This window comes from Aquarana catesbeiana, linkage group LG11 (assembly GCF_042186555.1).
Source record: "Aquarana catesbeiana isolate 2022-GZ linkage group LG11, ASM4218655v1, whole genome shotgun sequence".
In the NCBI taxonomy this organism is placed as follows: domain Eukaryota; kingdom Metazoa; phylum Chordata; class Amphibia; order Anura; family Ranidae; genus Aquarana; species Aquarana catesbeiana.
The window spans coordinates 239,632,664-239,659,769 of record NC_133334.1 but is presented as its reverse complement, the minus strand read 5'-3'; the positions used below and the strand labels follow the sequence as shown (position 1 = coordinate 239,659,769).

At 41.4% G+C, this 27,106-nt stretch overlaps 1 protein-coding gene across 1 annotated transcript in view; it reads left to right on the top strand.

Annotated features, from left to right (window-relative positions):
• The window catches only part of WWOX (WW domain containing oxidoreductase), a 1,355,656-nt gene that overhangs the window by 1,250,014 nt on the left and 78,536 nt on the right, over positions 1–27,106 (top strand). The window lies entirely within an intron of this gene.

Genomic DNA, 27,106 nt, shown 5'->3' with positions numbered 1-27,106 from the left:
CTGATCCTGTCCATGAAATCCAGATAGATGGAGACCCTTATTTTCCATCTGGCGGATCGGATGAAAACAGACAGGTGGTCCGGTTTCATCCCATCTCCTCATAGAGGAGAGCGGGGCTCTGACAGGTCCATCTCTGAACAGTGAGCGGAAACAGATCTGTCTTCCCCCTGCTTAGCGGGGATCAGCGGATCTATCCCCCGCTGGGCAAAGTGCAGTCCGTTGGGAGGATTGTCCGTGTGAAAGAGCCCTAAGGGATCACCATGAAGGCACATTGCCTTCCCAGGGGGCACCTGTGCAGCTGGGGCTGCGTCACACTAGTGCCTTAAAGGATAAGTTCACACTTGGGAACATGTTACATCCCAGTGCTGCCGCCCGCTGCCGGTGTACAGGAGATCTGCATGGCATCAGCGATCTGCTGATCTCTGGTTCAGTGCTTTACAGGTTTCTATTACAAAAAAGAATAAATGCACATTTTTATCTACCTGCAATAAGATGTGCATTTATTATTTTTTGTAGAAAGGTGAACTTATCCTTTAAAGGAAACCAGGAAGTGGATGCAATAAAAATATGTAAAGCAGAAACAGTTTTTTTAATCAGTGTTTGACCATTTTACATCACCGTGCATCATTTTAAATTTAGTAAAATAGGGAAAGGTCTGCTTTAAGTACTTGTATACCCAATTACTAAAATCTTATGTTATTGTAATCTTAAAAGTTGTTTTTAAAATGTTAAAACTGCACATTTTTTTGAAAAAAAGACTTGGTAAATTTGCCATGCCTGTTCAGCCACCTCCTGCTATAGGATGACATTGACCTTTCCCTGACTGCCAATTATGCTCTTGCATTGTCACCTTGTCATGTGCTGTCCCAATGGAGTCTACAAATGACTGTACTGACATAGATTCCCCGGGCATGGTGCACCATTATCACCATCGGGCAGCCCACCCTGAAAAAAATGCCATGCAGCTATTGCTGAAGTGTATGTACTGTGGATGGGAAGTTCCTGCAAAGAGTCCACATAAGACTGGCAGCACTTTTTTTTAATCAACAATTTATTTATGATACTCAGTGCTTTAGCAAACTATATATCACTCAGTTTTAATTTACATCCACTTCAATTGTCATGTATTTGTAATAGGAATGTGATTTAGTTATGAAGTTACATTGCAGCTTAGAAGTGTGTTAATATTTTATTGGCCAGCTAAGCCAGAGTAAAATAGCTTGAGACACATGGCTGAGCATGTTTACTAATTAGCGTAGTGGTGGTCAAGCCTCTAGATGTAAGAAACCTCAAATGGGGTCCATGTCATTATTAAAGGGCCACACATTTGTAGATTTGAAATCAGAATATTGTTATTCAATATTGGTAATGCTATAAAAACTATCAGGGACTGCAGACATACCAGAGGAGATGTTGAAACAATGAATATATCCTATAGGAGAAGGCCAGAGACTAGAAACATAATGTTGTTTCAGGTATTCCTGGATAGAGTAGTTATTATTAATGAGGAAATGTTGTAGATCCCTGGTTTGCATTTCTGTCAAGTCCTAGAGCAGTTTAGCTACAGCCCAACATAACCTTTGACTGTGTGCATATATACTGTACGAAGACTTCAAACACGTCACACGTTAACATCTACAGAAATGTGGTGTAGCTTCAGGGTTCTTTGGATCTTGCTCTTTGGTGATACTCTTTGTGACTTTAACTAGCTCATGTGTCGTACAGTACCTACATTCTACAAAATTTGGGTAAACTTTTTCGTTTGCAGTTCACCTACCTGCAACAGTTGTTACAAGAAAAAAAGGACCATCTGGTTGGCCTTGGCTTGGTCATGAACTTAAAAGGTAATTTACAAAATGCACATACTGTACCTGCAGCAGCCTCCCAAACCCATCTTTCATATCCAAATCCTTATCCCTACTTACTAAAAAAGCTTTGACTACTTGTAGGCAGGTGCAGTCTGTACTCCCCACTGTAGGTGGTGCTCGATCATAGCAGCAACGCAGAAGGTGAAGGAAGTTGTGAGGAACTTTGTTCTTTTATTACTTCCTGCAGTCACTAGGGAGCTACCTGTCTGATTAGATGCTGGCACCCTACGTGACCTCAGCAGCCATCGTGAGGAGGGCAGAGTCTATTTGGACACCGGCTTCCTGGGTTTGGCGTGCTTTGTGTGAGTGGCTAGTGTAGGGACAGGTTCTCCATCTGCCAGGGACAGTGCATAGCAGCAGGGAGAGGTTCTTGAGGGGTATGGAAAGCACAGGAACTAGGCTATCTCCACTTAGGAAGCCTCCTATTTGGCGTGGACCGGTCAGGCCCCACTCCCGCTCCTCACTGCAGAAGCTATCAGCATCTTTTGAAAAATATGTTCCTCTGCTGCTGTTTGTAAGTGGCTCCACTTGGATGTACATACCCGCCAAGCCTGATTGTACATTGTTGATACTTTCTCAATATACCGTTCTTATCCACCTCAGCCCCTAGGTGTTTTCTTTGCCGCAGGCGCCATACTGCATCCTACCCACATGCTCTTCTTCACTACTTCTGAGCCATTTACTGCTTTGAGCTTTAACTATCCAGATAACAATACATAGACATTTAAATATGTGAGAACGTGTAATGCCACGTACAAACAAGCGGATTTTCTGTCAGAAAAAACTTGGATGGTTTTTCCGACGGAATTCCGCTCAAGCTTGCCTTGCATACACACGATCACACAAAACGTCTCTGAACTTTTTACCATCAAGAACGCGGTGACATACATCCGAGAAAATGAAGTTCAATGCTTCCGAGCATGCTTCGAATTGTTTCCGAGCATGTGTAGGAATTTTGTGTGTCGGAATTTGTACAGACAATCGCATTTTTGGATAGGAACTTTTTCCAACCGAAAAATTGAGAACCTGCTCTCAATCTTTTGCTGACGGGAATTCCGCCAGCAAAAGTCCGATGGAGCATACACATGGTTGCATTTTCCGACCAAAAGCTCTCATCTGTCTTTTGTTGGCCGAATTTCCGATCGTGTGTACGCGGCATAAGGCTTGTCAGTTAGACATGGTAAGAAAATTTGAATAGTATGCTCCACAACATTATCATCAATGCACTTTTTATTTATGGAGCATACTGGGCATCCAAAAAAAAAGCTCTGTGTGCCAAAAAGCCCAAAATGTTTTGTAAAATAAAGATATTAAAAAACAATCTATACATTTGTAAACCTGCGAAACAATTTGATTAAAATTGGCCACGATCTTTCATGATGTCCCTTTAAGCAATTTGCTTGGCTCCATAATACCCAATTTAAGTATATTTTATGGGTCAACGTGGCAGCATGATCAACAGAAATGCTGCCCTTTAATACTAAACATCTCATTGTCACGAGCAGAGAGAAGATTAGCTGATAGCTTTAGGGTTATAATCCCTTGTCCATCTCAACTCGTCTACATGAAAGACCATATCTTTCACATGACCCTACAGCCATGACCAAGGCGTGTTGCGTGGTGTTGTAGCTATCTACTATCGCAAAGCTCACTCTTGCTGAGTCAGATGAAAATATGTTGTTAATACAATGTATCACAGTGGGCTCAGCATAACAGATAAAGGATGACCAAAGGCTATCAATTAGGACCAGTGACTTGGATGATAAGTGTCACTGCAGCGCCATGGGAGGTTGTGTAGATATCACAGCCAGCAAACAATCCCCTGTAGCCATATACAAATTCTCTAACAAGCAAAATCAACTCCTTGCAGCAGGGCAGACACCAATAATTGACCGAATGATTAGGTTTTGTTAACTCACAAGCAATCACTTTGCTGACATTTTATTTTTCATGTCATATTATTCGTTTTGGACAAGGCTGAGAAACTATTTTGGAGCTAAACTGTCCAAAATACTTAATAAAAACAATAATTAAAGGATGCTGGGCATATAACTTGGAACTCTGAAAAAAACTTTCAATGCATTACTATTTAAATGTTTATAAAGTTGATTGGAACTGGATATATATTTAATCTGATGGTTGGGGGAGAAATATTTTCTATCACACAGCTGACTTCCTTCCCTGAAATATCATAAAAAAAGGTCTAATGTTAAACTTAAAGGGACTGTCCACCACAAACTAAAATTTCAAAATGATATCATCCCCAGCTTTGTATATCTGTGGTAAGAACATAACATTAATAATATTGCAAAAGGAGACTCTCTGTGCTGCATGAGATTCTGGTCGGAGCCTGGATCTACAGTAGGGAGATCAAGCCAGAGAAATTCTGGAAAGTTAACAGACATTAGTGGTTTATACTTTCTTAACTATATCCATTCATAAATAAAATACAGGTATCGGGTGGATTGACCCTTAAGTCTAAAATGTCAGTTAACATAGAGCCGTAAACTACATGAAAGGTTGCATAAATGATAAAGTGGACCTTGCAGGAAAATGCAAAGTCCAGGTATGTTTTACATCCCTACCAGATGTAGTATCACATCTGAGTTAATCGTATCAAACATTAGGAAAGAAAAATGATACAGTATGTACCTTACAAGGTGAAGGTCGTGGCATGGGCCCTCCAGCACAATCTTTGATAAGCTAAGCATCCCAAATCTTGAGACAAGACTTTTCTAAGATGCTGGGGGCAATTGGAATTACCAGTATATATTTGTTGATAAATGCATATTATTGCCTTAGACTAATTAATTTTTTATATTACAATAGCTATCATTTCAATATTTGACCACAGATGCATTGATCTTTGTGGTGATGATGGACATGATCCTCCTTGTAATGATTAGTTAACCCAACTGATGGTATTTCCAGAATACAGTTTATTTATACACTATATTGCCAAAAGTATTGAGAAGCCTGCCTTTACACGCACATGAACTTTAATGGCATCCCAGTCTTGGTCCGTAGGGTTCAATGTTGAGTTGGTCCATCCTTTGCAGCTATAACAGCTTCAACTCTTCTGGGAAGGCTGTCCACAAGGTTTAGGAGTGTGTCTATGGGAATGTTTGATCATTCTTCCAGAAGCGTATTTGTGAGGTCAGGCACTGATGTTGGACAAGAAGTCCTGGCATGCAGTCTCCGCTCTAATTCATCCCAAAGGTGTTGAGGTCAGGACTCTATGCAGTTCCTCCACCCCAAACGCTCTTATCCATGTCTTTATGGATCTTGCTTTGTGCACTGGTCCAAATCATTTGGTGGAAGAAGGATTATTGTTTTTCAGGGGTTGGGTTTGGCCCCTTAGTTCCAGTGAAGGAAACGCTTAAGGCGTCAGCATACCAAAACATTTTGGACAATTTTATGCTCCCAACTTTGTGGGAACAGTTTGGGGCTGGCCCCTTCCTGTTCCAACATGACTGCACACCAGTGCACAAAGCAAGGTCCGTAAAGACATGGATGAACGTGTTTGGGGTGGAGGAAATTGACTGGCCTGCACAGAGTCCTGACCTCAACCTGATAGAACCCTTTGGGATGAATTAGAGCCGAGACTACCAGCCAGGCCTTCTTGTCCAACATCAGTGCCTGACCTCACAAATGCACTTCTGGAAGAACTGCATAGTCAAAGGACCTTTGCCATTTTTAGGGTTGAAGGAAAGAGTGACCAATTTCCAATCCCTGATATGATGCTTGGGCAAGAATTGAGCTGCTTATGGCTTCCCATGAGAAGTCTTCTGGGCTTACGTACAGGGATGCAGAGGGTGGTGCTGAGATCATTATTTTATTTATTTATTTATTTCAGGTACTTATATAGCGCCGTCAATTTACGCAGCGCTTTACATATACATTGTACATTCACATCAGTCCCTACCCTCAAGGAGCTTACAATCTAAGGTCCCTAACTCACATTCATACATACTAGGGACAATTTAGACAGGATCCAATTAACCTACCAGCATGTCTTTGGAGTGTGGGAGGAAACCTACGCAGGCACATGGAGAACATGCAAACTCCAGGCAGGTAGTATCGTGGTTGGGATTTGAACCATCAACCCTTCTTACTGCTAGGCGAAAGTGCTACCCACTACACCACTGTGCCGCCCCCTTTATGGGGGTTATTTACTAAAGGAAAATCCACTTTGCACTGCAAGTGCATTTGAAAGTGCCCTGAAAGTGTCCATGGAAGTAAAGTCGCTGTAGATCCGAGGGGGACATGCAAGGAAAATAAAAAACAGCATTTTAGCTTGCACATGATTGGATGATAAAATCAGCAGAGTTTCCACTCATTTCAGATCTTCCCCTTAGATTTAGAGCAACTGCACTTCCAGTGCAAAGTGCATTTGCCTTTCATATATAACCCCCCTATGTCAGCCTTGCTTTCTGCATTATTGAGGACTGCAAGAACTTCTTAAAAGGAAGAGAATGGTGCACATCAAGTCACCAGCCTGAAGACATGTGGAAAAAGTAAGTATAAAAAAAGCATAAAATACAACTGATGGGTAGGGGGACTCTAAGGGGGAGAACAGGGAGGTGGGGGAGCCCAGAATTGTGCTTTAAAAAATACAGCAAAAAGCTACTGTCATGTTTAAGCAGTGATACTTCTTGGGCTTGGTATTTTATTTCAACTCAAAGTTCAGAGATTGCCCGTGTAGAAGTGTCATAACTAAAATACAGAGGAAGACAGACATTCTTACAATGGCATATTGACAGTGACAGACTTTTATTTGCTGTATCTTCTAGCAGGTTGTTCGATTTTTGAGAAGAAAATATTTGACACATGTAATCCTCTGCCATGCAAGCCTTTAATCCCTTCATCGCATACCTTTTACATGGAATCTCTGGATTTGTAGGCTTGAGCAGATTGGGGATTCTTTGATGGAAATTGGAAACTGACAGTTTTATAGACAGTAAAGCTAACTAGTAATTGTATAGAAAATGCAGTATGAGGGTTGGAAACAAAATCATGGACAGCTGAAGGGAACACATAATGGTGGTACATTTATTGACCATCTCAAGTCACTGAGTGACCCATTTAATGAGGTTAACCATGTTCCTCGGTCATGCAGGACAGAATGCCTTGGAATAATTCTTCATTGATGAATTCTTTGTATGTGCTGCAGTTGATGTACAAAAGTAGAGTATATAAAAACATTATTGGTTGCACCATATTAAAAGGCATTGCACATGCCATTTAAGCTGGAAAACCAAGACTAATATGATCCTAACCTGTGCAAATTTTTGGAATCCCCATTAAAAACATCTATCACTAAACTGGACACTGTGCTTTGGCCAGTCCAAAAGCCATGACTCCAACCCCCGTTGCAGTGACTGAATCCAGTCACTTAGCACACCATCTTTGGACTTTCTTCCACAATACAGTAGAACCCCTTAATTTGAGTTTTAAGGTGACCATAAAAACAGTTTTAGCTTGGATAAATTCTAGGAAATTCAATCACATTTAACAAAAAGTGTGCTCTACGTAGAAACCTTAGTAACACAGTATTTTAAAAAGTACATGTTCTTCAATCCTTCTTAGAAAATATAAGCTTTAGTTTTTTTATTTTGTAATATAGTACTCACCAGAAGACGCATGAATCAAGGTTTGACCCAGAGAGAACAAATTTATGGGTACATAAATACCTGCAAAGTCTGCCTTATCCACTAGTGGAAACCATTTATTCTCCATGTGGCAATTGAAGAGATTACTTAAAGCCCACCCCCTGACCCAGTTATGCTCACCTTTAACCACTTGACCACTGGGCACTTAAACCTCCTTCCTGCCCAGACCAATTTTCAGCTTTCGGTGCTCTCACACTTTGAATGACAATTACTCAGTCATGCAACACTGTACCCATATGAAATTTTTGTCCTTTTTTTCACACAAATAGAGCTTTCTTTTGGTGGTATTTAAACACCGCTGGGTTTTTTATTTTTTGCGCTATAAATCAAAAAAGACTGAAAATTCAATAAAAAAAAAATTCTTTGTTTCTGTTAAAATTTATTGCAGAGTATTGGCAGAGTATTGGCGAGTATTGGCAGAGTATTGGCAGAGTTTTGCAGCGTATTGGCAGAGTATTTCAGTGTTGCAGAGTATTGGCGAGTATTGGCAGAGTTTTGCAGCGTATTGGCAGAGTATTGCAGTGTTGCAGAGTATTGGCAGAGTATTGCACAATGTTGCAGAGTATTGCACAGTGTTGCAGAGTATTGGCAGAGTATTGCACAGTGTTGCAGAGTATTGGCAGAGTATTGCACAGTGTTGCAGAGTATTGGCAGAGTATTGCACAGTGTTGCAGAGTATTGGCAGAGTATTGCACAGTGTTGCAGAGTATTGGCAGAGTATTGCACAGTGTTGCAGAGTATTGCAGATTATTGACACGGAGTAGCACTGTGGGCACTAAACATCCAGCCCACAGCGCTGCTGCAATCTCTCCCCCTCTCCCCTCTCACTGTACCCATCGGTACAGAGAGGGGGGGGGGAACCAACGTCATGACGTGACACCGTTTTATTTACAAGTGATCGCTCCGTCATTTGACGGAACAATCACGTGGTAAATGGCAATTTAACGTGATCCGTGATGCGCCGGGTCCTCCCAGGGGGTGCGCGGGAGCAACATTCTGGAAGGACATTCCACGGACGTGCACCCAGAATAAGCCGACTATGCAGCTATGGCCCGGTCGGCAGATGGCTAAAGTAGAACTATAGGCAAAACTTTTTTTATTTCATTTTATAACCCCTGTCAGCTTTTTTTTTTCACCATTTGTGTCTCATTGCTGAAATTTACCTTCACTTCCTGTCCCACAGCCAAAACAGGAAGTGAGAGGAAAACCCTGCAAATTAAGGGAATTCCTTGGGGACCCCCAGGTCACCAAAACCAGTGTCCCCATTGGAAGATTTCCCCTCTATTACTTTTCTGGGGACAACCCAAAATTTGGGGTTTTCTTTTACTTTCACTTTCAATGATAATGGTAAACAGGAGAAATAGAGAGGGTGAGTCTCCTTAACGGGGGCTTTGGCCTCCTTCCACGATATAGTGCTCGGGTCTAGCTGCCAATCTCCAGGCATGAGCACTATAACATGACAGGAGGAGTCTGTCATCCCCAGAGAAAGAAGCATTAAAGAATCTATTATTATTATACTCAACCTTGTGTAAGCTCTGAGCTTACATGGGTTATTTAGAGGCTATTGCAAAAGAGAAAAAATCGGTGGGGGAGTGCTGCAGAAGTGAGTATAAGTTGGTTAGGGGTGAGCTTTAACCACTTCAGCCGCAGAAGATTTGACTGCTGAATGACCAGGCCATTTTTTGCGATTCGGCACTGCGTCGCTTTAACAATTGCGCGGTCGTGCGACGCTGCACCCAAACAAAATTGACGTCCTTTTTTCCCTACAAATAGAGCTTTCTTTTGGTGGTATTTGATCACCTCTGTGGTTTTAATTTTTTGCGCTATAAACAAAGAAAGAGTGACAATTTTGAAAAAAAAGCAATATTTTTTACTTTTTGCTATAATAAATAGCTCCAAAAAATATATAAAAAAACAAATTTCTTTCTCAGTTTAGGCCGATATGTATTCTACATATTTTTGGTAAAAAAAAATTCCAATAAGTGTATATTGATTGGTTTGTGCAAAAGTGATAACTTCTACAAAATAGGGGATAGATTTATGGCATTTTTATACATTTTTTTTTTTTAGTAATGGCGGCGATCTGCGATTTTTAACGTGACTGCGACATTATGGCGGACACATCAGACACTTTTGATACTATTTTGGGACCATTGTCATTTATACAGCCATCAGTGCTATAAAAAAGCACTGATTACTGTGTAAATGACCCTGGCAGGGAAGGGGTTAATCAAGGGGTTAAAGGTGTTCTAACTGTAGGGGGGATGGGCTACCACTGACATGACAGCGATCACTGCTCCCGATGACCTTGTTTACAAAGGCATCTCCCCGTTCTGCCTCTCCTCACCGCAATTGCGGGCCGTCGGCGAACATCGAGTTCCCGGGACCCGCCGGCATGCTCCCATGGCGGGCGTGCATGATAGGCGGCAAATTCAAAGGGACGTATGGGTGCGCCCATTTGCCTGCCTGTGCCATTCTGCCAACCTACATCTGTGTGCGGCGGCCGACAAGCGGTTAATGTCCTTTTCTATTGGAAGAGTATAATAACTAAAATAGCATATTTCTTATAGTTTTATTTTTCTTCAATAAACCAATATAGGTTATCCTGCTTAAGAAGAAGAAGGATATAGAATGTTGAGAATTGTATAGGCTAGCTTTCTCGGTCCAGGAGTTACTATCCTGTCAAATAAAGAATAGGCTACTGAACAAATTACATACCTCACTACCCCTCCGCACAGGACAGCAGGGCTATAATTCAGTCTAAGTATCATTCACTCTTCTATTACCTTCATAACCAAGGTCATACTAATCAACTCAATTATCAGTTCTCTTGGACATTTTCATAATGTTTTCTACTCGTTGCTCGTGTGTGAAAACCCATGAAAATTAATACTACTTCTATCCACCCACTTTCAATGTATAGCTGACCCCATAACTCTTTCAGTGCTGTGAGAGCCTGGAGTCTATGGTGGTGTTATCATTATGGTAATTAAGTCTTAATGGGAGAATTGTGAAGAGGTCTCTACATTTGAATAATAAAAAAGTCAAATAAAAAATGCAAAACGGAAGTCCTATCGAAAATATCTTTGTGAAAGTTAGCAAACTCGATAAGACTTTTTTTTCAATAGCTACCTTGGGTATTTAAAAAAACAGCAATTGGCAAATGTTCAACTTTTTGTGCGTGTATACAAATTGTTAATCTGCTATTTTAATGTTTAGTGGTTCTCCCAAACGAAACCTAGACACTAATTCTCTTAGGGAAATATCCCTATGCTGTACTAATTGAGGACTGTTGTGCTTGTTGTAAGTGGTTGCAAACCCGTACATAGAGCCAGTGAAGTGACTGGCCTCACAGAGATGAAACAAAACCTACACAAGTTGTACCTGTTTATCTACAGCCATCTGTCACCTACATCCATTCAAAGTCCAAAATTTACAAAAGATCTTTCAGGTCTGAAAAGCAGGGGACGGAGAGCTGCAGTTACACACTGTACAAGAGCTCTGAGAGTTGATTGGAGGAAAGGGACACCCCCCATCCCCTCCCCATGGGCTGTCACCAGGGGAGGGCACACCAGAAGTGACTCACACAGATAACAGAGGAATCAAGCAACAGACAGAAATGACACTTAGTGCTCTGGATTGAGAAAAGTACACACTATAAAGGGATAAGCTTTGTTCATATTTCTTTATTTTCAATAGTTTTTTTATTGAATTTTTCAAATAAAAAATAAGGAGAGAAACATTGGTACATTCCTTCATACACTGTAACAGCGAATCCGTAGCAAGGTAACATATATAAGTACAGCTGGCAAAGTCAGGTTGCTATATGTCTTTGAATAGTGAGTACAGGATCAAATCTACATTTGTAGGAGGGAAAAAACGTCCCCCACTTTCAGACAGCCCAAATGGGGTTCTAACTGTGTCATGGGGTGGGGGGCGGTGTACTCAGCCCTCAGGTTACCTCATCTGCACTAGAATTTTGTTGATAACTGTATACCTGAAAGAACAAAATGAAAGGCCATAAGACAAGGTAGCTTTGTTCATCTTTCATGTCTGAGGTTTACAACCACTTTAAAGTACAGTATATGTAAACCCAGTCACTAAATTTTTATCTAAGCTTAAACAGATTAAAGTGGTTGTTATGGCATTATTATAAGACTATGCCAGCCCCTTTATTAGAGGCTGGCATAGCACAATGTGTAAGTTGTATTTAAAAATGAGCGCTGTAAATACTGAATATCAGCTGTCTTCAGGCTGGTCACGTGACTCGCGGCCGCTTTCCAGCTCTGATAGATGTCTTCTGTGGGAGGGGCCATGATCTCCCTCTGACGTCAGAGGGAGATCACATGGCCGCTCCTCTCCTCCGCAGAAGCCACCCATTAGAGCTGGAAAGCGGGCGTGAGTCATGTGAGCGGCCTAAAGACAGCTGATATTCAGTATTTACAGCGCTCGTTTTTAAATACAACATACACATTGTGCTATGCCAGCCTCTAATAGAGAGGCTGGCTGTGACAAATTTAATATTTTAATATTAAAATAATAATGGCGGGGGGTGGGACCAGGCCAGAGACAGACACAGAGGGCACTGACAGGGAGGAAGAAGGGGGTAAGGGGGGAGAGGGGAGAGCAAAGGGCAAGCGGCCTATCACGAAGGGAGGCACTTTGACCATGGTGACCAGGGCGCAGCTGCCCTGGTTATCGTGGTCTGTTTAGAGAGGGCATACAGGAAGTGGTAGGCTTAGGGGTTTTTTTTTTACAGTTTAGAGGGGGGCAGATTACATAGCACAAGCGCTGTGCTGTGTAATCTGCTTTAAGGGACCAGAATCTACTTTTTTTTTTGGGTTAACAAATGCTTTAATGTCAAAAGTTGTTTACAATCTTTTTTAAAAATGCAACTTCCATTAAAATAACACTTGGGGATTCTGCCATGATGGTCCCTCATGGCAGTATCACCAAAAATTATTTTAAAGTGATGGCCCTTCCATTGGTCTTGCATTGTGATGATGTTAGGGAATTGCAGCCATTCAAACAGGAAGAGGAGCTACTTTTGGGAATCGGTACAGAGAGGAGGAAGTCTGCCAGAGCAAAGAATAAAGTATTTCACCTTATTGCCTGAACAAGCCATTATCCCCTTGATGTGGGGGTAAGAAAATAGCTCACTTCAAGTCTCAATTTCACAGCAACCCCAAGTTCAGCTTTAAAGTGACCACGGTACCACCTAAAAAAAATAGCATGTATACTAACCTGTCAGATGTCCCACTGTAGGTATTTGACACTTGTGTGTTGAACAGGAGTGTTAAATATCTGGTCGCACACTGAATACTGTGGTTCCTTCCAATAAAAAAGTCTTAGCTGTGCCCAGCTCCTACTAAGTATGCACGTTGCTTACCCCATTCAATCACATGACTGGAGCTGTACTCTTCTGGATGGTTGGGAGCCACCATAGATGGAGCTAAAAGTTTTTTTGTCCTTTGAAGGTTAAAATTAGGTTGACATCAAGGGTGAAAATTTAGCTTAGGGGGTGTTGGTAGTTCTTGGCAAAAAAACACTGGGCTGGCATAATGTTATTAAATGAATAGGGACATTCCAAGCATCAACGAGTGCAATGAGGAATTATCATATAATTTGGGACTCCTACTTATGGGTGAATGTTGTTGCTTTTTGTAGTGTACTTACATGTATGATACCATTTACTGTGCATTTTGTCACATTGGTGAGAGACTTACATTTGTGTTTCAAAAGGAACTTGCTTGAATGTAGCAAAATTTCTCTCTTTCATATCAGGTTTTACCATTAATATACTGTATATATGTTTGAGAACCTGCAGAACTTTTGTGACTGGCTTCTTTTCCTCCAATTAAGTGGCAAACGCTTTCTGGCATTCGTCCTGGAGTTGAGCTGTGATCACTGCAGCTAGACAACGTGTTTGTACCCCAGATACAAGAGAAAAATGTCCCCCCATGCATGAAAGTATCACATGCTGAAATTTTTCGTAGCATCAGAAATTCCCAGGAAAATAAAGGTCACTTTTCTGAGCCCCGTGTAATTAGCTAGATTGGTGAATTCACTGGCTCATTACCCCCAGGAGTTGTGTAGTGTGGCGGGTCTGCAGGTACATCCCTAGAGAACATGCGGCTCATTACTAGTCTGCCGTTTGATGGGGGAAGCCATGGTCTACTGTCATCTCAAAGATGTTATTGAAACATCATAGTACAGACTAGCGAAGAATGCCTATTTACTTTATAAAGCTCACTGATGTTTTTCAGGTCTAATTTTGTGTGTTCTCCAGCAAAAAAATATTCAAATATGTCCACAAATGCAAATACAGGATATGTTGGCCTGTATTTGGAGGCCCAATTTGGAAATTAAAATTTCCTTCTTTGAATTTGTGGCTTGCCGTGGAAATTAAGGTCTGTCTTGAACAAAGTCCTGCTTTTTGGGTCCTTCCATGGACACCAACTATTCTCTTTATACAATGCCTTTTCATACAGAAATACATATTCCCTACCCAACCCAACAATTAGAAATGTTATGTCTGCATACATGTGCTGATAATCTTCAGAGAATACTTGTCTGAGCCCCTTTCTTTTAGTAAACAAGTTGGCATGTGTGTATGAGCTGCCAATTACGTTTTTGCCACAATTGCCACACAGCTCCTCTAAGTTCATTTAGTTTGGATAAAATATGTGATTGAGGGATGTATAGGCCCCAAACAACTTTTTTTTTTTCCTGCATATTACAGCATGATGCATGATAAACCCAGAAGTGTGAAAATGGATACCAAATGTATTGTATTGTATTTACATATTAGGGCATCGCCCAATAAGGAGGTAGTGAACTTCCTGACATGATCCAATACCATTATGGGCCAAAATTGGAGAGGCTATACTACAGCATAGTGCATAGCTCCTGTTGACAGCACACACCTGGATTGGCACCCCTCCATAGAGCAGATTTGGTTTTAAAATGGGGCTAATTGTTAATCAGTGGCATATATATGATTGCCCCTAACTGGGTATGGGGAAACGTATCCGTTCCTCACTTGTATGTACCTATAGTCCAGTGATGGCGAACCCAGATGTTTTGGAACTACGTTTCCCATGATGCTCAACTACACTGCAGAGTGCATGAGCATCATGGGAAATGTAGTTCCAAAACATCTGGGGTGCCAAGGTTCGCCATCACTGCTATAGTCTTTTGAGGGTGTCAGGAACTAAATTTCCACACTGGTTACCCTAGCCGTTTAACCACCTTAGTACCAGAATGTTTCCTCCCTTCATTATCAGACTATTTTTCAGTTTTTTGGTGCTGTGATACTTTGAAATGACTCGGTCATGTAACACCGTGCCCAAATATTTTTTTTATAATTTATTTTTAGACAGATATAGCTTTCTTTTAGGGGTATTTAATAACCACAGTTGTTTTATTCTCTACTATATAAAGGAAAAAAGACCAATATATAATAAAAAATAAATCCTTTACCTTCTGTGCTAAAAAAATAAAATGTCAGGACAATACAAAAAAACCTTGAAATGACCCATTTTTGAAAAGTTGATACCCCAAGGTGATCTAATTTTTGCCATTTCTTTTTGAAAATGAAGAAACGTGCTGGTATTGAGATGGTTAAAACATGGAGCTTTGTAAAAGCGCACTAGATACATTAAATGCACAGGTCATATACAGAGGGATCAGGAGGTAAATGGGTTATTGTACAGATATGCAGGATAAGGGAGGTAAGGAATAAAATTCATGACAGATCAGAGATGGGCTGGGGCTGACATCCTGTATACTGTCAAGAGGTGAATGGCAGTAAAGGGGTGGATTTTAATACTGTTACTAACTGGCACTGTTACTGGATAGCACTGGGGCTGGCTGGTGGTCAGGTGGCTTTCTTTCCTCACTCACACTCTCGGAAACCAAAGTAAATGAGACACAGCTGCTAATGGAAGCCTTTGTTTACATTTTGTGACTCTGTGATTTGTCATAGTGATCACCTAGTACAGAGTCACTCTCATTGGCTTTTTGCCTATTATCTGGTCAAATCACAGTGTGATCACAGGACTGTGCACACACAGGAGCTCACAGACATGAAGTTCCCAGAGGATGCTCTGGTACGTCCTCCTGCAACAATATAATAGGGTAGCAGACCTGCCTTAAATGTACAGTGGCTGGTCCCAAGAGGTTAAGGAAACTAGATAAAAGTCATTTGGTTATATTTAGTGGTTTCAGCAACCATTTTTTTTAAGATTGATAATCATTAATCCTTTTCTTTACAAGCTGGGTATTTTCAAAGTTTTAACTAGTCGGAGAGTCCCTTTAAAGCCTAAGTTTAGTAACACGATCTGTGAAAGGAGCAGGTGGACCTTTCTACCATCTACCTGTCTTCCATTCATAAAATGCTTTTCATTCATAAAAGCAATAGTATGACTTTCATGAATGGAGGAGATGGTTGGAAAGGGGGAGCATAGATGGCCACTCTCGATGAGTGCCTGTCACGGGTCCCTCAGGTCCATAAAACCCCAGGGCCTGGAAGATTATGACGATAGGGGTGGGGGATCAGAGGAGTAAGATTTTTAACTCCTTATCATCAGCGCCTCCCGGACCTTTAAGAGGTTTCAGATGCCAGAAGGTGAAGGTGGGCACTTTGGTCATGTGACTGCCATGGTCACATGATCAGAAAGCTCCTGATGGTAAGTAGTGTTCAGGAGCTTTCCGTTACCCGCTGTAACTGCGCCGCGAGCACCACGCAGGGTGTGCACTCTCTGCATTGCTTACATTTTATTACGCATATTAGCGGCCTCTCTGCAATAAGGCTTACCCACTGAGAGGCTGCATATATGCGTATGGCCAGCTTGAAGAGGTTAATAAACCAGGAGACAGCAGCATGGTGGACATGTGACAAATCTCACTAATAGTAAGTAATGTCCCTTTTGCTAAAGCTGGCCATACATGGATCGAAATTTGGTCAGTTCAATAGTGACTGACCAAATTTCAATCCATGTATGGGCTAGCTGGTTGTACACAAGTCGATCTATTGAAAACTTCCGTACAACCAGCCTTTTAGGTTTTTCCTGAACGATCAGTGCCACCGGCTATAGCCGGCAACACTGATCATTGTATTCTGCTTGCGGGGAAGGCTCCCCACCCACATCCCCCATCCACATTGAATATGTGAATGGGAAAATCGGTTCTTTTTTTTGGTTGAGATCACAACTAATCATGTATGGCCTACCTAAGTCTTTTTTTTTTTTTACTATACGGGGGCTTTAAGTTGCATTGATGTGGTACATTATTGTCACATTTTTTACATGCATTTAAAAGAAAACCATTAAAAAGACTTTCTCCTTTAAAGCATTCAATTCCCCTTTAAAATAATATCCTGTTTTAAGTTAGAATGGACTTCTTAAATCATAAAAAATGTCAAATCTTTCTCACCATGCCCCCCCCCTCTTATGGAAGAGACATATGGAGGAGATGTTATTGTCCTGCATTATGTTGTTCGCTGCCTTTCACTCACCACTGTCACTACACATATAATGGAATCTTTTAATTGTCTTAGCATATGTTGTTTTATTAGGTGACAATAATTACATTCCAGGGATCACATGCAAAGTCTATGAAAAGATAAAATGAAATGACTTCACACTGTGTGCTCAAGTCCTTGGGATCTCTGCAGCTTTTCCCTTCACTGCGTCCTGTGCTCCCCCCCCCCCCCCTCCCCGGCATCCTCTCCCCGCAAGGAGGTTCACATTGAAGTGTGACAAGAGACACTTGACAAGTGACACATGCTGGATTTTATCAGCACTGAAAGCAGTCATGGATTGTGAGTGAAGAATGATTGTCATTTCTACCCCATTTATTCCTCTCTGAGGCTTGCTGCGCACTTCCCTTGCAGGAAACGTGCTCGGTTAAAGCACCGCGCTTGTCGTGACTTCTTTCCTTGTTTTGTGATCAAGATTTGTGATGGGTGTTTATCTATAGACAGGCGCGTTACAAAGCACGCACCTCCACCAGCATTCAATCCTTCCTGAACGGTTTGCTTGTTTCTTTAGAGACAGTGGAGAACGCAGGTGCGCGCTCAGTTTGTTATTTAAAGGGTTTTCCACTCCACCTGTGGATTTCTCCAATCCTCTCCTGAAAGATAAAAGTTCCACATGGTGCGTACTGCAGATCATCTAAGCTGGTGTTACGTCAACCCCAGGGGGTTCTTTTGATGGACGTGCCTTCTTTTTTCTTATAGTAAGTTCAGTTTTATAGTTTAGTGTTTTATCAATAATAAATCATATCGTATATCAGTGAGTATTTTTAGTCATTTAAAGCCCCACTCCGGGATTTCTTCCACTTCTTATGCCCCGTACACACGATCGGACATTCCGACAACAAAAGCGTGGATTTTTTTCCAACGGATGTTGGTTCAAACTTGTCTTGCATACACACGGTCACACAAATGTTGTCGGAAATTCAGATCGCCAAGAACACGGTGACGTACAAAACGTACGACGAGCCGAGAAAAATGAAGTTCAGTAGCCAGTGCGGCTCTTCTGCTTTGATTCCGAGCATGCGTGGAATTTTGTGCGTCGGACTTGTGTACACACGCGCGGAATTTCCGACAACAAAGTTTGTTGTCGGAAAATTTGAGAACCTGCTCTCAAACGTTTGTTGTCTGAAATTCCGACAGCAAATGTCCGATGGAGCACACACACACGGTCGGAATTTCCGACAACAAGCTCACATCGAACGTTCCCCGTTGGAAATTCCGACCGTGTGTACGCAGCATAACTGTTTCGGTTAGTAAAAAAATAAAAAAAGCCAACTCTGCTTTATAACTTACCTGAATCTGCAATCACGTTACAATGTTGGATGGAATCTTCTCTTCTGTTTACGTCCTGTGAGACATGGACAGCTTCGATTAGCTGTTGGTAGGGTCTTCTCGGGAGAGAGAAGAGGATGATGTCATCACATGGCGATATCAGGGAACGGTGGTCTCAGGACACCATTGCAGTGCTGAATTAGTGGCAGTGAGGGACCTGGTCAGGGAACTTAGGTGGATATTACAAAACAACAAAAAGAGGGTGCACTAGCCTAGTGCATTACAATAATACACCCATTTATTGATGAATAAAAGCAAATGTTATACTCGCAAACAATGTAATTGAAGAAGCATATAAAAAAATCAAAAGTTGACTGTCACCAGAACAGTAACGCATGTCCTAAAATGCTGGAAGACCTCTTTTGCATCCAATATGGCTTACATGTTTCGAGAGGCCAACCCTCTTCTTCAGGACCTCTGAGGAAGAGGCTTGGCCCCTCGAAATGTGTAAGCCATTTTCTTCAGAGCCTCTGAGGAAGAAGGTTGGCCACTCAAAATGTATAAGCTCTCTTCTTCAGAGCCTCTAAGGAAGAGGGTTGGCCCCTTGAAACCTATAAGCCCTCTTCTTCAGAGCCTCTGAGGGAGAGGGTTGGCCCCTTGAAACCTATAAGCCCTCTTCTTCAGAACCTCTGAGGAAGAGGGTTGGCCCCTCAAAATGTGTAAGCCCTCTTCTTCAGAGTCACTCTTCCCACTCTCGGCTTCCCCTCCAACAATTTGAAAAGGGCACAAAGTGGGCGCCATGGCATCACCGTGTACCCAGCCGGGCCGTCACCCGGCCAGAGTCTGAGCAGCTTCAAAACTGCGTATAATTGAACAAGCATATAAAAAATACAAGACTCGACTGTCACCAGAACAGCAATGCGTGTCTTAAAATGCAAAAAGACCCCTTTTGTGTCCAATATGGCTTACATACATGTTTTGAGGGACCAACCCTCTTCTTCAGAGCCTCTGAGGAAGAGGGTTGGCCCCTTGAAATGTGTAAGCCCTCTTCTTCGGAGCCTCTGAGGAAGAGGGTTGGCCCCTTGAAATGCGTAAGCCCTTTTCTTCTGAGTCACTCTTACCGCTCTCGGCTTCCCCTCCAACAATTTTAAAAAGGAGCCAAGCGGGCGCAATTTTATCACCGTGCACCCACCTGGGTCGTCCCCTGTCCTAGCCCGACCGACTTCGGAATGGCGCATGCACAGCTCCGAAGCTGGCCCGTGGCCATATTTTTTTATGGGCAGTCATCGTCCACAACAAACATTTACGAACAGTGTAAATATTGGCCACATTTTTACAAACTGTAAATTTACAGACGGTTGGCAATCTTGATTCAGATTAATAGAAGTAGGCTAGAAATAACTGAAATACAATGTGGAAATGAATATATGATTTTACATTCTGACTATAGATACGCTTTAAGGAGAACGTCCCTGAACTAGAGAGTTCAGAGAAGGGCAACAAAGTTAGTATGCGGGATGCAGGACCTAAGTTTATGGAAAGATTTCAGAAATTTAACTTATCCTCCTTGGAAAAAAGATGCTTAAGTTGGGATACAGTATGATATCATGATACAAGACAAAAGGCTATTTAATCTTAAATTGCGTTAGGAGTTCTTTACTGTCAGAGAAGTAAAAAATGTAAAAAAAACTTCCTTTCTTTCACAGTTAGTGCTATCAGCTAAGAGCGTAGTTAACTTAAAAAAAACTTCTAGACAAGTTTCTCATTGAACACAACATACAGGGATATTGGAATCCATATAATTGATAACAGCGCTCATTAAAAATAAACAAATTGTACTCTTAAGCCCCGTACACACGATCAGATTTTACGACGGGAAATGCTGGATGTCAGGCTGTTGGCAGAAAATCCGACCGTGTGTATGCTCCATTGGACAATTGTTGTCGGACTTTCTGCCAACGAATGTTGGCTAGCATGTCTTCAAATTTTCCGCCAACAAATGTGTGTTGTCTGACTTTCCGATCGTGTGTACACAAGTCCGTCGGACAAAAGTCCAAAGTACAAACACGCATGCTCGGAAGCAGAAGCGGTCGGTCTTGTAAACTAGCGTTCGTATTGGAGAATTAACATTCATGACGTGGCAAATTATGAAATCTCCAAATGCAGCGCACAATTCTCTTCTTCTTTAATGGGATAATAATGAAGCTGCTTTGCTGGTGATACAGATGGAGTTATTGCAAACAAATTTTTAAAGGCTTTTTTTTTTTCTAGTGATATTTTTTCTAGTGATATTAAGAATAATATTATTAATATTAATATTATTATGTTTTGTTTTTTTTTTTTAATTTGTGCAAGTTACCACAACACCATTATCCCGTAGTTTTTAAGAACAAAGATACAACTATGTTGGTGTCCCTTGTCAATTTTACATTGTATTTTTTAAAATGTAACTGCCGACTCCCAAACTGTCATTCGAAGTAAAACACATAGCCAAGTATAATTCTCCACAATTTTTTTTTTTTTGTGCATTAAAAAAAAAAAATTAGACATGCTATCTGCCAATAGAACTTAACCAAAAAGTGCATTCTATGCATCCAAAAATATAGAAAATATAACAAATCAAATCATTATTCAACCAAAAAAATAATGTCAAAGCAATAACTCCAAGGCCAATAATAAATAACACGTTATCTCCTCCGATTCCGCAACATGTTGACGAACGACCGTTCAGAATGGAACTGAAAAGCACAAAATGAAAAGCGCTAAAAGAAAAGCGCAAATCAACACTCACCAAACTTCTACTAACATGAAATTAGCAGAAGGAGCCCAAAGGGTGGCGCTAAAGGGCTGAAAAACCACGTAGTACGTCTAGTACGTCACTACGTTCCTAATTGTTGGCCAACATTTGTGTGACCATGTGTATGCAAGACAAGTTTGGCCCAACGCCCTTTAGACAAAATTCCATGGTTTTGTTGTCGGAAAGTCCGATCGTGTGTACGAGGCATTAAAGTCCCAGTCCAAAAAGCGTTCTTCCAAAGGATTTATAACATTCCCAAGTACAAAATGGGTCAAGCAACTCCAGTGATGTCCCCTCTGATGAAGTTTCTTTGTGATGTTTCCCTCCTGTCAGTGAGAAATCTCAAAAAGAAAAATACTATATATGGTGTAATATGACTGATACCATCAATAAATATCATGCGTTTATATTGTGCTTACATCAAATAAATCTCCATCAGATCCAAATGTGTTCATATATACGGTATATGTACCTTTACCCCCATGTATCTCAAATAAAGCCTTTCATAATATTTTCATCCGTCTGTCTTGTCTCAACCTCTCCTCCAGATGAATTCTTTTCCTCTTCACCACAATACAGTGTGTTGGAAACAGAGGCAAGGTTATAAATGCATCCTCAAATAATCCTTTCGGATGAACTTCAGTCGCTTCCACATCCAAACAAAATGCGTTAAAAGTAAACGCTGTCATTATTACTCTTTCCGATCCTCCATCCTCCAGGGTTAGGACTCACTCATGCAAGATAGTAAAACAGGGCCCATAGTGCAGCAGTAAAAAGCAAAGAATTCAAAGTTTAATGTTCACAATTTACTTACAAACAATCACTGTAAAAAACACTTAAAACCCACTTAAGCCCTGGAAGGATTTACCCCCTTCCTGACCAGGCCATTTTTTGCAATTCGGCACGGCGTGGTTTTAACTGACAATTGCATGGTCGTGCGACGTTGTACCCAAACAAAATTGACGTCCTTTTTTTTGCCACAAGTAGAGCTTTCTTTTGGTGGTATTTGATCACCTCTGTGTTTTTCATTATTTGCGCTATAAACAAAAAAAGAGTGTCAATTTTGAAAAAAACCCAATATTATTTACTTTATTTTATAGTTATATATTATATTTAATAATGTATATCCAAAAAATATATTTAAAAAATACTAATTTATTCATCAGTTTAGGCCAATATGTATTCTGCTACATATTTGTGGTAAAAAAAATCCCAATAGGTGTATATTGATTGGGTTTGAGCAAAAGTTATCGCGTCTACAAACTACAGGATAGATTTATGGACTTTTATTTTTTTACATTTTTTTACTGGTAATGGCGGCGATCTGCGATTTTTTGCGGGATTGCAGTGGACAAATCTGATCCCAAATGACACTTTTTGGGCACCAGTGACATTATTACATTGATCAGTGCTATAAAAATGCGCTGATCAATGTATAAATGTCACTGGCAGGGAAGGGGTTAACACTTGGGGGCGATCAAGGGGTTAACTGTGTTCCCTGGGTGTGTTCTAACTGTAGGGGGGATGGGCTGCCAGGCACATGACAGAGATCACTGGGAACAACAGATCTCTGAGATGTCTCTTGTCTGAACGGGGATTCGCCTTGTTTATAAAGGAAGATCCCTGTTCTGCCTCTGTGTACAACGATCGCGGGCGGTCGACGAACATCGAGTCCTCTGGACACACGGGTGCTCCTGCGGCACACCACGAGCCTGCAATCTCACATGCACGGACCGAAGAATGGGTACGTCAGTTGGCGCAGGAGTTCCGATCTGCCACAGTAGATGTGCGCGGCTGGTCGGCAAGCAGTTAAAATGGCCACCACAGCAACTTCTGTGCGTGATAAGATCGCTTCCGTTTTCTGATGTCACCTCTGATGCATTTCGTCCAATGGACTTTTTCCCAGGATGTGTCCATTGCAATCCATAGTGAGATGTTCTACACATACACCTACAAATATAGGTTGAACTGGATAGACTTGTATTCAGCCCTACCAATCATGTAACTACTGTACATGTAACTATACTCAATTACCTTCAGTCAGTGCTCTTGGAACCTTTGTTCAAGAAGAATAGCAAGTTCCCTGACGACACTTTTCTCCACTACAGTGAGGCAGTACACCTTTCTCAAAAACCTGTTCCTGTAAGTGGCCGAACATGACGTTATACCCCACATACAAATCAGTATTGATAGTCCATATACACATGAACTTTAATGGCATCTCAGTCTTAGTCCGTAGGGTTCAATATTGAGCTGCCCCACCCTTTGCAGCTTTAACAACTTCAACTCTTCTGGGAAGGCTGTCAACAAGATATTGGAGTGTGTCCCAATACTTTTGGTAATATAGTGTATGTGACTTAAAGCATTAGAATGACTAATCTCCAGAGAATCAACAGATTTTGATTTCAGATGGTGGGGATTCATACAATGCATGGAACCTCATAGGTTGGACAAATCTGCATTTTCGCATACAGGTGAACTTAAAGCGGAGTTCCACCCAAATTTTGAACATTATCTCTATGCATTCTCTTCCTTGCCTAGATGCTGACATGCTGTGTAAAAAAATTTAAATCGCCGTAATTACCTTTTTTTTCTAATCTTCTTAGCACTTCCTGGTTTTCCTCCCATTGCAGTAGGCGTGTTTCTAGCCTCTCCCAGACCTCCCACAGTCCCCTGGGAGCTAGTCTCAGGCTTCCCAGCATGCATTGTGCAACAGCGTCATCACAACATCTCGGTGAATGCTGGGAGCACAGCATTCACCGCATCCAGGAAATACATGCTTGTGGCCTTCAAATGCCCACAATGAAGATGGAAACCGCCTTCAGTGAATTTTATAAGTTATTCTTTACAACGAAATCGGACACAGGCGGACTTATTACACAGAACATGTGAGTAGATAATCATGAGAAGAAAAGTTTGTGAATGAACTCCAAAAAAAACAAAACGATAGATAGGTGGACCCCCGCTTTAAAATGTGCAATTTGTCGAAAATGTGACAACTAGTAGATTCAGAATATTTGTCTGATTTGAAAACTGATTCTTGTACTCTAATGCCAAGGGGTTGGAAATTATGGAGACTGCTTACTTCTTTTTAGCTTTGCAAGGTAAAAATCCTACTGTGGATCTTGTATACAGGTTTCTTAAATAGTTACATAGTAAGCAAGGACAATAGTCCATAGGGTCCATAGGTGTGCCAACCTATTACATTAGGGTGTGCACCCCAAAGCTCAAACACGCGTGCGTGTGTGTGTGCGTTTATGTATGTGTAATATATACGCACTCTTAAAAAAAAATGTAGAAAAACTTTTAAAATGTATTAAATCATGGACAGTGTTAGTAGGGCTGTGGACGTGTCAGTAGTACAGAGGATGATGTCAGTAGATTTTTATTATTTTATTTTTGTAATATTTTAAAAAACATTTTTAGGAGCCCCATTGGGGGGCTTTGGTGAAATATCAGCAGGGGGCAATCATCACCACATGGGATGATTAGGGTGTGCCCAGGCACATCCGGCACACTCCCTGCGCACACCTATGCAATAGTCCATCCAGTTCAACCTGTGTGAAATGTAGTACTAGGGGCCAATTAGGTTCTACAGCATCTACATGTGTTAACAGGAAATATGCTTATAGGAGAAGAGGGCGGAGTTCATATATTAGTGTGCTGCTGCTCCATTATTGTCCAATCAGCAGGCTGCAGGTAGGCAAGAGACACCAAAGGATTGCATACCCGTAAGGGAGAAAGTGGTGTCTGGCTCCTAACTGTGCTTTTCTGGCAGACCTGTATGAATTTCAAAAGTAGCTGGATAGAATTACAAACTGTATATTTGCCTGGAGTTTAGTGCCAATATAGCTTTTTTTTTTTTTTTTTTAGTTGACAGCTTTGTAAAACTACTAATCAATCGTAGATAGTGGGTTTTTTTTTAATATTTTGTAGAAAACATATCAACAATGTATGTGTGTCCATTCCCTCAGCAAGGAAAAAATAAAACTAAGCAAATAGACCAACACACTAATACAAATTGTCTCCGAGCCATTTAATAATGGTGACAAAGTTGTTGTCAGTGACTTCTTGTACACAAGTTTATTGATTCTGTCCTAGAGATTTCCATGACCTTGGGGCTTCTAACTCTGGAGGCGCATCTCTATGACATCTACTCAATAAGTTCAGTTCCAGTCAAATGAAAGAGACTGGGATCTTCTCCGAATCCCGGGATAGGGCTTATGTTCCTGAGATGTATTAGTAATTACAATGTATAGCTTATTTCGTTCACCTTCTAATGTACAGCCTTGGGAAACTGCATGGTTGTTACATATAAGTAGCAGTTATTGGATAAATGTTTACTTGCTCTTGTCATGCCTGCTAAAAAAAATGTTTTGTCCTTACCAACAAAATTTACTGTTGCAGTGGAGTCCCTTGCCTTGCCAGGCTAAAATAATTTTTTAGTCTAGGGGTGCAGGGATAAGATGTAATACTTACCTGACTCCTGGCATCAGCAGGCATCTTCCATCTATGCGCTGGTCCAGTGTTGCTGCCTCTCTAAATTCCCGTACACACACAGGCCAAATATCGGGCAGTATCGGCCGTTTCAATAGAAACCGGCCGGCATTTGGCTGGTGTTTACAGCAGCCCGTTCGGCTATTGTTGATGGGGCATGATCTAAAAAGCTCTGCCAATCGGCATCCAATCAGCGCTCTCAGCCAATGGCTGCAAGCACTGACCAATGTGTTATGGTGGGGGGCAGTCCCCTGTCAGAACACAATAGGTCAGCGGGGGGAGATCATTTTATTAACATTGAATGAAAAAAACTGCTAGTGTGTACCAGGCTCTCTCCGCTGCAGTCACATGATCACCTCCTTCGCACACAATGAAGGGTTAACAGCCCTGCATTGTACATGATGATACCAAGGGGCCACCCACAGCCCACTCAAACAAGAGAAGTTCATTGTTATGGTCTTCTTACTGTAAGGTGATCAAGCTCAACAGGTAGTGGCAGAGTAAATAATGCACGAGACAGGGACGCCCAGAAACAGTCCGCGCAGGTTTGACCTGCACTTTTATTCAGCAAGGCAGTAAACAAGCACGGTTCGATGTGGAAGGGATTTGTAAAATAAATGCATGGCATAAAAAACATCTGCTCATACCTCCCAACGTTTTGAGATGGGAATGAGGGACACCTATCAACAAAAGTATGCAGGCATAGGACACACCCCCAGCCATGCCCACTTAAAGGAGAATTGTACCAAAAAACAAGATTGGTTAAACCCACAAGTGCTTTTTTACCGCTACTATTCCTTTATATTTGTCATGGAAACGTCCCACACTCCGCTTCAGTGCTTCCGTAAGTATATCGCTTCCTAAGTCCTGGAGCACGAGTCCAATGGATCTGGCTATAGAAACCCCCAAGAACTAGACAACACCGGTCTTGGAGTACATCAGGAATAATCTTTTATTTGAGATCTCACACAAATATATACAGCAGGATGACTATAACCTAATTAACATGAGCTAATTATCTAATCTTTTATACAGCCTAGGTGACTAAGAGATATGACCTTTTGGCCAGACTTGTGGTCACCGAACTTCACACAGTAACAGAGTTAATTAACACAAACCACAATGGGTGAAAAGACTCTTAGAGCCACACTAGACTTATTTACAATAAACACATTATAGCAGACAACAGACAGGTAGCTGGAATTTATGACATTAGCATCTAACAGTAGGAGTCCCAACGGTATGAATCAGTCACTATTCTAATATGGCATATAAAGGGTTTCCAGAGTGTGTGTGTCTTGGACCTGAATCCAAAGTAACACCAACCCCAGGGTCCCCAGGCATACAGCTCACAGAGAACACCATTCCCCCAAATGCCAGGGCCCATAATCGGTGGGCAAGAGGCTTGCGTTCAGTCCCCTCCAAAAGCCTCTGTCCTGGCTAGGTCTGTCACAATATTCCT